Here is an 11666-nt window from a genome sequence, read left to right on the forward strand (position 1 = left end):
TTTTTAAAAAGGACATATTCTAAGGAAAATGGGAGCGATGTGTTTTTGTGTTTTAGGGAAGAGTATACAGTGTGTTCAGTGTCTCACTACTAGATCGGATTTGTAGTGATTCTCCTGTTTACATCCTCCCAAGAGCTTGGATTACAGGTGTGCACCACCATGCCCAGTCTCAATCATGATCTCAGTGTGCCCTGGGGGCGGGTTGGCACACGAGGCCCCAGGCAGGGATTGAACCCCTGGTCCCTGGGCTTACTTGCAGGTTCTTTAATCCATGCGATGTGTTTTTTGAAAAGCACACACGATTGTTCCAAAATGTTTGGTCTGCACAGTGTGTCTATGTTGAAAGCCTGGCTTTGTCTTCCTTTTGGCCTTGTGGTAACTGAGCAAGCAATGCTGGGTCTGGAGTGGAAGGAGATGTGAGAACAGGACACACTTGGGACTCTTTCCAGGACTGTGGCACTGTGTAATGCACTGAATTGTGCTTCCCAGAATTTATATGTTAAAGCCCTAACCTCCAGCATGGTGGTGTTTGGGAAGGGGCCTGTGTCAGTCAGCCTCTCATTGGTGTGACGGGAAAGGTTTGCTGGGCCTCATAGTTTGGGAGTTCTAAGATTATAGCGGTGGAGGGAGAAGAAGAGCTGCAGGTTGGAGGTGAGCAGGTCGTCTTGAATTCATTTCTTCTAAGACAGCCTAGAACTCAGACCCTTGCACTTGCCAGGGAAGCACTTATTCTACTGAGCCATCTCCCCGGCCCCTAGGTGTCAGGTTTTGACAGCAGCTTTTGGAGGTCATGCAGCCCAAGCCAGCCTGCTCTTTGTCTAGCTGTGTCCTGTAGATAGTTCCCAAAAACTTGTAAAATGGGAGAAAACTTAAAACATTTGATTACCTACTTAAAGGGGTTTTAATCTTCCCTGTGGCAACATGGTATCCATCCACCTACACATTCCTTCATCCATTCTCGAAAAATAAAAAGGATGGTTCCATTTTTTTGAGACAAGGTCACATTTTGTGCAGGCTGATCTTGAACTCATTGTATAGCCCAGGCTATCCTCCTGCCTTAGCATGCACCACCATACCTGGCTTAGATAGCATTTGAAAGCAAATCTGCCTGCTGTAATTGTAAAGAAACTTTGATTGTGTAGGAAAGAGTTTACTTTGCATTTTTGTTTGTTTGGGGTCTTTTTGTGGGTTTATTTTTTATTTTTTTATTTTATTTTTTAGACCACTGCCTCACTGTCTAGCCCAGGCTGGCCTCAAACTTGTGGTGATCCTTCCTGCCTCAGCCTCCTGAGTGCTGAGATTATAAACCTGCACCACCATGCCCAACTTTGCTTCCAATTTTTGGCAAGAGAATCTGGATATACTTGATGGTGTTAAAAGGAAAACTTTTGATAAGTTAGATATAAAAGTTTACAGTATTTGGGCATAGAAATGATTATTAAATCAAGCTTATTCAGAGCCAGAAAAAGTGTTCAGCTGTACAAGTAGCCAGTGAGTTTTTAGAGAGAAGGGAAGTAGAGAAATAGCTTGACTGGTTACAGCCAGGTGTGTGCCTTATTTGGACATGGTCCCATCCTTTGGTAGCCTGTGATTGGCTGGAGCTTGGGTGCTAGTGATTGGCTGAGACTCTGTACTGTTTGTTGTACTCCTAAATTAGGCATTCAGTTTGTTTATGTGCTAAGTTCCCTTGTGGTTTATTATAGCACCTCTCAAAGTACAGAGACAGCCTCAGGCCAAATTTGTCTTAACCACTATGTGGGCATAGAAATGAAATTTCCCTCACCAGCTCTCCCTGCAAAGATCATATCCGGGATATGTCTGTCATGCACACAGTCAGGAATGCGAAGACACAGAGCAGGGTCTGTTGGCCTCGGTACTTTGATACTGGGCTGGGTCACTGTTTCCTGTGGAGACGTCTCATGGTATCACAGAATTTTTTTTTGTTTTTGTTCTTTGAGACAGGGTCTTGCTGTATAGTTCAAATTGGCTGTGAATTCACTATTTAGCCAAGGCTGGCCTTGAATTCACATTGATTTTCTTGCCTCATCCTCCCAAGTGCTGGGAGATATTATCATTTCTATGTGTTGGGAACCCTAAAACTCTTCAGTGTGAGGTTGTGCTCAGTGACATCTCTCATGTGGATCTTGTAAGGAAAGCATCAGCACAGTTCCCTACTTGTTGGAGGTGTGTGCCCACAAAGATGATGCCAGTTCTGGCCTCCTGAAACAGTTCAAGGCCACGTCCTACACAGCCTCTTGGTTCGCTCCCTTCTTTATGCATATGGGCATACATATTTATTACTGCCTCAGGACCTGTAAGGATGAGAATTTAACTACCTTTGGATGGCCAGGCGTGGTGGTCCACATGTTTAATCCCAGCATTCAAGAGGCTGAGGCAGGAGGATCACTATGCACTCAAGGTCAGCCTAGGTTATGTTGTGAGTTCAAGGCCAGCCTGAACTGCATAGCAAGACCATGTCTGAAAAAACAAACATCAAATAATAAATACCTTTGGACACCCAGGTGTGGTGGTGCACACCAGTAATCCAGAACCATGGCAGCGGCTAAAACAGGAGGATTGTAAGTTTGAACTTGGCCTGTGTAACTTAGTGGACCCTATCTCAGAATACAAGAAATAAGGAGGGAAGGGAGGATGGGCTGAGAATGTAGCTTAGTGTGGAGGTCCTGAGTTCAATCTCCAGTACCCCTAAAATAAAACCTAGGAATGAAGTAGCTCGGAACAGAGGTACACACCTGTAATCCCAACTACTCAGGAGTTTGAGGCAGGAGGATTACAAATTGAGAGAATATTAGTGAAAATAAAAGAAAGTAGACTGGTACATGTCACAATGCAGATAAATCTATTATATGTTATCAGTGGGAGCCAAAAGAAACAACAGGAAGACTGGATTAATAGAGCTTCAGAGGTCTCACTGAGTTTAGTCTCTCTCTAAGTGAGCTCCATGCCACTGAAACTTCTCACATTTATTGCGGGATACAAACGCTAAGGAATGTGCATAACTAATTTGTTGTAAGCAAGCTATTACTTGCGTCGCCTTCTATAAGTAATTTACCAAACTCTAAGTTTACTTATCACTAGTTGGTAACTTCTCAGGTAAAAGAACAAAGAACAGACAGGGTGCCAGCTCCAGGAATCTGTTACCTTGTCTCCAACTTGCTGGAATTACAAGGGACCAGTTTGCTTAGGCTCTGTTCTTTGTCCCTTGCTGCCTTGGGACAGTAAGCTTCTGACTCATATCACTACATAAACCGTGGCAATATTAGGCTAAAAGGAGACCAACACAAAGTCCACACCTTAATTTTAACCCAGCAAGGCCTATGTCTGACCTCCAAAATTATAAGATAAAAAATGTGTGTGGTAGCCAGGTATGGTGGCTCGCATCTGAAGTCCTGGTGGCGCCCATCAGTTGAGGGTTCTTTTCCTCAGTTGAGATGGAAATCATGAATCAGCCAAGCAGAGCTACGCTAGTAGTTCTGATGTCACCAGATGACACCAGATAATGCTTGACATCACGCCAGTGGTTGACGTAGCCAGCTGCTAGTCACTCCATTGCCAGCCATCAACATCCAGTGTCAGCCTGTGCCAGGCACCATAGGTTGATCCTGCTGGGTGCTGGTCCCTGCTGTTGGTCTTTACTGGCTACTGTTCTAGGGAGTCCTCAGAACTAACCATGCCTAGTATTTATTGCTCTTTAAGACTAATGCTGTCTCCAGATGACTAAGGATAGATAATAATTTAGATTTACATGACCTTTGGGGCCCACACTACCTGAAAAATAAATCACAAACAGATTAACAGGACTACTGATGTGAGCCTTTATTTTAACAGAGCTTGCACTGCCGGACAGGGGAGTCATTACGCTGGAAGGAGCCCTTTAAGTCTAGCCTGAGGAGTGTGAGGGAGTGCTGCTGGTAAGGCAGCTGCGGAAGGCCTGGTGCTCTGGTGCCTCACTGCATGGGGGGCAGCTGCTGGGGTGTGTGCTGGGGCTGCAGCAGTGTCCAGCCAAGGAAGGGGCTCTCCAAGGTTAGGAGCACTTTTGTCCCTGGAGCTCCAGGGGTCTAGGAGGAAATGGAGACACCACTATGAGTCTGGGTGGGACAAAACAGTGGACTCTGCTCAAAGCTACCATGGGGAGAGCATTTTGAGAGGCTTCCTAATTCATAAGCTTTTTACTGCTGTAAAATAGAGCTGAAATTAAATGCCACTCACTTTTTCAGGAGTAAATTAGCAGACAGCCTCATTAAATTCAAAGCTTTTTGATGTATAAAACTTTATAAATTGAATTATTCCATCAATAGCCGAAGTACGGCCCTAACCTGTCAAGGTGGATAGTGTGCGATTTCTGTACAGGTCTCTGTTTAGTGAATTCATCACTATTTACTGGTCGGGGATCTTGCTCCTATAAAGGAACATCAGGATTTTTTTTTAAACAGGAAACAGCTGCTTAGCTTTTATTTATAAATCGTTGCTGTGGAGATCATGGTAATAGGCATGTGGTGTGGTCACAGGACTCAGGTATGGTCTCTTAGACTTTAAGACTCACCCGTACCAGCTCTCTGCCATAACTTGCCCTCTGTGATGAGGCAAATCCACACCCTCCTACAGAGGGTACTGTGGCTTTCTGACTTCAAAATCTGAAGCAAATAGGTTTTTTTGATACATAAAGCCAGGCCCCCAGCCCTGTAACCAGTTTTTAAATCCAGGAAGAAGTCAGGTCAAGTTCATAGGAAAGCAAGAACAGCCAACCCGGGATTCATGCTGACAGCTGCATCCACTAGGCACACTGTGAGTGCAGTCATCTTGACACTTAATGAGGACAATGACCGGAGGGAATCCTTCTTGCTGGGGAAAGCTCCACTACCACGAATAAAGTTGCCCTTGACCGAGGTTCACTTTTGCCTTAGCTTTTTGATGAAGGATAGCTCATCCTGATTCTGGATACCATAAACTCGGAGCTTTTTCTGGTCCTCTGTGAGTTTCTCTCCCGCAGAGATCAGATGATACGTCCTCCACACACAGGACCTGGATCGGTAGGTCGCAGAGGAGTGGGTCTTGCACTACCATGGCGAGACCCTCCTGGAACACGTCCACAGCCTCGGAATGTGGCAGCGTCTCCTCTTCATCCTCATCGTCCTTCAGAGCCTCCGGTCCACACGCGGTTTCCAAATCCTCCAGGGTCTCTTTCCAGGCTCAAGGAACATAAAGATTTAAAAATAAATGAATAAATAAAGCAGCTGCAGATCTGTGATTGGTGCAGTTTCAGGCCAATAATTGGTTCAAATTCAGGTCTGCTGATTGGTCCATCTGGAGACCTCTGATTGGTCCAATCACAGCAGTAGCTGTCATGGAGGTGCTTCAGAGGGGGTGGGCTGATGCAAGCTGCTTGATGGACAGCTGTTATATCTCTGAGAAAATGGTGGGGCTGCAACTAGGAAATCTTTGGGAAGGCTAGCTGTGTTCGTCACAGCTAACTGGGGTTCAAGAATGTTAGGGATGGAAAAAGAATGTTAGGGATGTTAATAATGGGTCCAGGAAAAAAAATATAAAAAATTTAAAAATTTAAAAAAAAAAATGGGCCCAGGGGTCGGCAAGATAGCTCTGCAGACTAAATGACTGCTTAGGCAAGCTCAGGAACCTGGATTTGATCCCCTGCACCATATGTCATGCTGGTCCCACCCCCAAGTGTGCTGAGCTGGCCCATCCAAGCTGTGTAGTGAGACCATGTACCAATTTTTTTTTTTTTTTTTTTTGCGGAGCCAGGGATTGAACTCAGGCCCTTGCACTTGTCAGGCAAGCGCTTATTCAACTGAGCTATCTCCTCAGCCCCCACCATGTACCAAATACATTTAAAAAAAACTATTAAAAATAATGGGAAAAGGGGCTGGAGAGATGGCTCAGTGGTCTAAAGCACCTACTTGAAACGGGCTTGGCAAAGCACAGGGACCTCGGTTCAATCCCCCAGCACCACATGCCAGCCAGCCCCGCCCCCTGGTGGGCTGAGCTGGCCACACACACACACACACACACACACAATAAATAAATGTAATAAATAAAAATAAATATTTTAAAAAAAATAATGGGAAAAAATAATAATGAGCCCAGATCCCTGATCTTAGCCACGTTAGGTTGTGCCTCCTGTCTAGGCAGTTTTTCTGCTAGGAACTGAGGCTATTGGAGTCTTCATGAGTGAACGTGTGTGTGACAGGAGGGTGTTCACAGGGGCTTGGGTCTGCAAGAGTCCCTTCTCCAGGCAGTGAGCCTGCTGGGAGGATGAACAGGACAGCCCTTGTTCCTAGGACTTGAGAGTGTTAATTTTAGCGAAGTGGCTGCAGGCCTCAGATTCTAGGACCTGTACACCTGTACCTGAGGCTATGCCCAGGCTTTGGAGGGCTTGTCCCACCTCCATCTGCTTTAAGAGCCTACTGAATTGTGTGCTTTGCAGTAGGAGAAGGACTTGTTGCTCTCTGTGGGGTCTTGGAGCAGGAGAGGCCAACAGTGGATTGAGGGCCCCAGCTAGGGAGAGAGTCACCATCCTGGGCTTGTGCATGGCTCAAGCAGATAGAGCCCCCTGGGCCCTGAGGTCACCTCTGGGTGTCCTAGCCCTGCGCACCTTCCCTCAGCAGGGCTCATCCCTGCTCCCTTCCATTCTCTCTCTGACTCACAGCCTCCACTTTTCCCTGAGGCCTGCTGAGCGCTGAGCTCTCTGCTGTCAAGGCTAGGGTCAGCTCCCAGGGTCCACTTGCTTGACCCTCAGCGTGCTGAGGAGCTGGATCCCTCCCTGTCCTGTGAGCACACCTTCCCTGGCTCTGGGTCTCCGCTCTCCGGGTGTCCTCCTGAACTTCCGTCTACCTCTCGGGGGTCTCTCTGACTTCTCAGCCCCACATTCTGTGCTCCTGCTTGAACACCCACTGCCATGGTAGCTCACCCAGGCTTGTGGCTCTCAATGACCACCCTTAGGTAGAACTGAGGCATTTGTCATCTTTCTCTTCCCCCAAAACAGAAGTGCTCAATGACAGTAGTGACTTTTTCAAGTCAGGTTTATTGAAGAATGCATGTAGTTTAGTTTGTCTTTTTAGCACTCACTTTTATGAGTTTTTGACAGAAGTATCCAGCTATATGTCACCACCTCCATAATCAATTATACGACACTTGCTGCCAGATCTGAAAGACCTCTGGGCCCCTGTCTTAGTTACTCTTCTCTCGTTGCTGGGACAAATACCCGACACTCAAAATGAAAAGGTTTATTTAGCTCACAGTTACTGGAGGTTTCAGTCCATACTCAGCTGGGTCCAACGCAGAGCAGCACATAGCAGAGGGCAACCTTTCAAGTCGGTGGCGGCAAAGAGCAAGAGTGCAAGGGAGGGGTAGCAGCAGCTCAAGCAGCTAGCTTTTCTTCCCACCTTACAATGTAATGCAAATTACCTGCCCCAGGGTAGGGGAAGTACTCACACCTGTGGGTACTTCCCAGTATTTACCCACCTATGGGTAATCCCAGCAGTACTAAAACCCTTAATCCCAGCCTTGGATCACACATAATCCCAGTGGATCATGAGTTAACACAAACTCTAGAAGTCCTCACCCCATGACTGCATGAGGCTTTGAGGGGACAACTAGACACAAACCATAACAGCCCCTATGTGGCCAGCTCAAGCCCCAAATCCCACACCTGCTAGTCACTGATCTGTTTTGTGTCCTCATAGTTTTGTCTTATCCAAAAGTCACATAAATGGAATTATACTGCATTTAAACCTTTGAGTTAGCCTGTCCCATATACTACCACTTATTGGCAGTTTCTTCCTTTATTTTACTGTAGGATGCACCGGTTTATTTGTTCCTAGCGTGACCAATTATCCTAGTTTTCCCAGGACTGAGGTGTTCTCTGAGGCATGGCACTTGCGACGTAGAGCTCAGAATGGAGGGTTACCTTGGCTCACCAAGGTAAGGACATTCAGGTTGTTTTCAGTTTGTGGTGGTTTTGTATATTTTCATCTTTATAACCAATAATGCAGAGGTTTAGTGAGAGCACATATTTCATTCCTCTTGGTCAAGTCCCTAGTGTGGTATTTGGGGTGGAGTATGGAACTGTCAGGCTGTGTGAAGAGTCTCAGAACCATCTTGTACCCCTGCCAGGATAGTCTGAGAATTCCTGTTGCTCCACATTTTCTCTAGAACCTGACAGTGACTGACAATTTTTTTTAATATATTTTGGTACAGGGTCTACAGGGTCTCACTACACAAATCGGACTTGTAGTGATCATCCTGTTTTCAGCCTCCCAAGTGCTGGGATTATAGGCATGGGCTACCACACCCAGTCTCAATAATGTCTCAGTGCACCTCAGGGGTGGGGCTGGCATGGCACACAGGAATGAACCCTGGCCACTGTGCTCTGACTAAGCAGGCCCTTTAGTCTGCTGAGCTCTCTGGCTGGCCCTGTGACTGACAATTTTTAAGCCATTCTAATAGATGTATGAAGATATGTCCTTGTGGTTGGCTGAGATTTCCTCTATCAATTTTGCATAGTGTTGGGCCTCCTACAATACAGACCTTCAGTGGGTGTCATGGTTTGGGTTTTTTTTTTTTGTGGAACCAGGGATTGAACTCAGACCCTTGCGCTTGCCAGGGAAGCGCTTATTCTACTGAGCCATCTCCCCGGCCCCTTGTTTTGTTTTTGTTTTTATATTTTAGCACAGAGTGTGCAGGTCTACAGGGTCTCACTATATAGAGTGGACTCGTACTGATCTGCCTGTTTTTAGCCTCCCAAGTGCTGGGATTACAGGTAAGTGCCACCACGCCCAGTCTCAATGGTGTCTCAGCGTGCCCTGGGGGTGGGGTCGGCATGGCACTCTGGGGATTGAACCCCTGCTGCTGTATCTACCTAAGCAGGTGCTTTAATCTGATGAGCTATTTGGCTGACCCTCTGGTTTGGGTTTTTTTCAAGGCACACAATATAATCCAGGACATGTTTTATAATATTTTACAATGATTCACCCAATCATATACAACAGGTACAGAAATCTATCCACACACTAAATACTAAAGAATCCAGCTGAGGGCCTGGATCCTATATCCTGCATGAGTCCAGGTGAAAACCTAGAACTTGGGGCCAGCCAGATATCTCAACAGACTAAAGCACCTGCTTAGGCAGGCACAGAGACCAGGGTTCAATCCCCGGTGTGCCATGGTGGGGGGTCAACTGAGACTGGATGTGGTGGCATGTGCCTATAATCCCAGTGCTTGGGAGGCTGAAAACAGGAGGATCACTACGAGTCCCACCTGTGTAGTGAAACCTATGAGATCCTGTACTAAAATACATTTTTTTAAAAAAAGAAAGCCTAGAACTCATGACAATGCTTCCCACAAGTCCAACTAGAGGTCTAGAGCCCACAGCAAAGTCTCATGCAGGCCTACTTCACGGATCTGTGCTGGGAAGGCCCAAAGGTCAGTGGTGGAAGCTAGAAAGTCTATGCCAGGGATGAAGGATCTGTGCTTGCAGGCTGAGGGATCTGAACTGGAGCTAGGAAGCAACACTAAAACACCAGAGCTCCCCCAAAGGTACCACAGCCATCCTCAGCAACAGTGAGATCCTGAACTCCTCCAGGGATGAGGAAAGCCGAGTTCCCATCCCGGAAGCCAGTGCTACAAGCTTTATGAGGCTAAGCAGTGCACCATCTTCCCCCGGGAGCCAGGAAGTGATGCTCAAGATAAGGACCAGAGCTTCTCCAAGATTCTTCAGGAAAGCCAGCAGGACAAGGTCCTCCTGCAGAACAGCCCAAGAGAACTAGCAGCCTCCAGCACTTCTCCAAACAGCAAGCTTAACAGCATTTCGGCAGCTTCTCCTGTTCTGCCTCTGTGCTGCTGGGAGCAATCCTCAGGTGGGCCGCCTGCAGCCAGCACTAATAAATCGCCCCCTTTTATCCAGCCGCCTCATTTCAGGCAGGCTGTGATTTGAGCAGTGAGATGAAGTCCATGAGCTGATGTGACTCGGCGTTAAGCCTCTAACTCATCCAGGCTCAGGGAAGAGTCCAAGGTTGCCTAGCACCTCATACTGAGCTGGTGGCAGAACTAGACCTGTGGGTGAGGCTCTGCCTGGTGAACCGCTGACACTTCTCTGACAAGGTCAGAGCGGGGTGGGGGCAGGACACAGGGATGGAGCAGGCACCATCTTGGGCTGCTCTCTGGCAGCAGCTGGGTGGGAAGGTGGATGTCTGCCATCTTCCTGCAGGTGCCCATCCGCTGTCGGAATGGCCCTGACTGTCCCCACCAGCTCCTTGGCCCAGCAGGCCTACTGGGGGATGCTGAGCCACCCCAGAGACCATAATCTCCAGGTGCTTTGTGAGGAAGGGAGAGCTGTGTTTCCGTCACCTAGTATTCCCTGAATTCTCAGTTTGGCGCTGAGCAGGGCAGGCCTCTGGTCCACTGGGCACCTCTGTTGGAATTAGATACTCCTTCCTTACAGTGTTGACAGCCATCTGCACCACAGGTGACGATGCAGATGCTTGACTGCCATCTTCTGGGAAACCATCCTAATGAGCGCACAAATCTGCGACAGCAGGATATAACCAGTGCGCCTGTTGGATCTGGTGTCTGCATGCAGGTACAGAGGACCCGCCACATAATGATAGGCGGGCAGAGTCTGCGCCTCAGAGAGGGGAGAGTGACCTGTACATATGTAGATTGTCAAGTGTTCTGTAAAATGTGCTGGCAGGTGAGCCTTGCCTGGCATCCCAGCCCTCAGGAGGCTGAGGCAGGTGGAACTCCAAGAGTTCAAGGCCAGCCTGAACCACATAGTGAGACCCTGTCTAAAACAAACCAAAACAGTGCTGGCACAGCTGGTTAGAGAGGAGGCCCAGGAGGCATGCAGGACCTACAGTTTGAATTGGCTAAAGAGCACCAATTAGGGCCAACCAGATAGCTCAGTGGACTAAAGCACCTGCTTAGGCAGAGTGCAGCAGCCAGCATTGGATCCCCGGTGTGCTGTGCAGGCCCTGACCCTGGGGTGTGCTGAGCCAGCGATTGAGACTGGGCGTGGTAGCGCACACCTGTAATCCCAGCACTTGGGAGGCTGAAAACAGGAGGATCACTACGAGTCCAATATATGTAGTGAGACCCTGTACACCCTGTAGACCCTGTCCTAAATTCATAAAAAAGAGTACCAATTAATAACGGTAATAATAACTACAGCATTCATAACCATCAAAATAAATGTTTGTGGAAGATGTATGGACCTGGCCTGATTCTAAGCATAGGAACCTATTTATTATTTCAAATAAGCCTAAAAGGGAGCCAGGGAGACAGCTCAGTAGAATAAGTGCTTGCCTTGCAAATGCAAGGGCCTGAGTTCAATCCCCAGTTCCACCAAAAAAAGAAAGCCTAAAAGGTAGATATTATTACTTAGTTTTACAGATGAGGGCATTGAGATCAGAGAGGTAAACTAGCTTGCTCAGAGCCACACAGTTAATCCATCCTAGATTTGAGATTGTACACCAAGGCAGTCTGGCTCCCAAGGGTAACCACTGGGCAGCTGGTCTTATTTATTTCTTTATTACTGGTCCCAAGGAGCCTTTGTTGAGATTCCCCCCACCATGAGATATTAATACCACAGATAAGCCACAGATCCGTGTGTGTGTGTGTGTGTGTGTGTGTGT

General features: G+C 47.4%; 1 long non-coding RNA gene across 2 annotated transcripts in view; it reads left to right on the forward strand.

The window, feature by feature from the left end:
• The window catches only part of LOC111815763, a 13012-nt gene extending 5073 nt beyond the window's left edge, over positions 1–7939 (forward strand). The window contains exon 3 of one of the 2 annotated variants that reach the window (XR_002820404.1): positions 7887–7939. This is a non-coding gene — a long non-coding RNA (uncharacterized LOC111815763). Of the gene's footprint in view, positions 1–5011; positions 5169–7886 lie in introns of those variants that run through there. The other variant, XR_002820405.1, reaches the window with a different exon arrangement.
• The last annotated feature ends 3727 nt before the right edge of the window (positions 7940–11666 follow it).

Source organism: Octodon degus, unplaced genomic scaffold (genome assembly GCF_000260255.1).
Source record: "Octodon degus isolate 3935 unplaced genomic scaffold, OctDeg1.0 scaffold00021, whole genome shotgun sequence".
NCBI lineage: Eukaryota > Metazoa > Chordata > Mammalia > Rodentia > Octodontidae > Octodon > Octodon degus.